Genomic DNA, 1509 nt, shown 5'->3' on the forward strand with positions numbered 1-1509 from the left:
AACAGCATGATTCCTAGACTTAAACTGTTTTATTGCATGTTAAGGGTCCCGGACATAGTTAGCACCATTGGAAATAAATATGATGAGTTAAAAGAACAGTATGTAAGGTAAATTTTAATTACATTTGGCAAGTGTAAATGAATTTACAGGTACACATCTGAACTTGAATACTTCATTATATTTGGGAATGTGAATACGTGATGATTAACACTAAACTCTGCAGATGTCTAGCCGAACTAGAAGATCTGAAAGAACAGCTCATCTAGAGTCTGGAGAAAAGGAAGAGTCACCTGTTAATTTTCCAACTAGCACGTCCAGAAATAGAGGTCGGGGAAGACCAAGGGGACAAGGCAGAGGAAGAAGTCAGTCTCAGGGATGGGGTCGGACTGAAGTACAATCTGAACAAGAAGAATCTCACTCTAAGAATGTTCAGGAAAGGTCGGTGCCACACCCAGAATATATAACCAGAGATATGTTGGCAGAAGAAATGGGGAAATTGCGGAAAACTCTGACATCTATTATGGGAATACCGGCTAGAGTGGAAACAGAAAGAGTAGAAGTTTATCCCTCTGCTCCAATCACTCACAATAAAGAGTAGATATTAAAATGTTTTTAGCATGCAAACCTCCAACCTTTTCTGGAGAGAGAGATCCAGTGAAAGCAATGTGCTGGATCAAGGAGATGGAATATGTGTTCAACACCATTCGGTGCCCGGAAACAGATAAAGTTCGATTTGCTATTTCTGTATTAAAGTCAAATGCTTTATTTTGGTGGGAAGTTAAATCGTCTACCCGAACGGATGTTTTACAGACTCTGTCTTGGGTAGAATTCGTGGATCGATTCAAGAATCAATTCTGTCCTAAAACAACAGTGAGACAAATGGAGGAAGATTTCTTGAAACTAGAGCAAGGAAATGGAACAGTTCGGGAGTATACCGAAAGATTCATTGAATATTCTCGTTTTGTTGAACATTATGTTTCGACTGAATCCAGGAAGATAGAGAGGTTTATTTGGGGTATGAAACCCTCAATCAGAGAGTTTGTTATTGCTATGAACCCAATACCTTTCCACTAACAGTAGATGCAGCTGAGGTGACTGAACGAAATAAGAATAGACAATCGGAAGGAAAAGTTGTCGAGAAAAGAAAATGGGAGGGGTCTTCATCTTTTTTCAAGGACCGAAAACTGTTAGATATGATAACAGATCTGAGCAGAAGATCAGTGAAAAAGTCTGCTCACAATGTCGACAGGTTCACCAGGGAGAATGCAAGATGGACCCAAGGAAATGTTATAAGTGCGGTGAGGCAGGCCATTTATACAGAAATTGCCCAGCTAACCGAAGGTGTTTTAATTGCAATTCTCTGGATCAAATTCGACCAAATAGCCCCCTGTTAAGAACTCCACAGTTAACAATGGGGAGTAATGCGTCAGGTACACGGGGAAGATCTACTGTGAATAGAGGAGGGCAAGGAGGGCGCGGGGACGATCCTTCCAGATGACTAAGAACGAG

Source organism: Cynara cardunculus (genome assembly GCF_001531365.2).
Source record: "Cynara cardunculus var. scolymus isolate 2C chromosome LG 12, CcrdV1, whole genome shotgun sequence".
Classification (NCBI taxonomy): domain Eukaryota; kingdom Viridiplantae; phylum Streptophyta; class Magnoliopsida; order Asterales; family Asteraceae; genus Cynara; species Cynara cardunculus.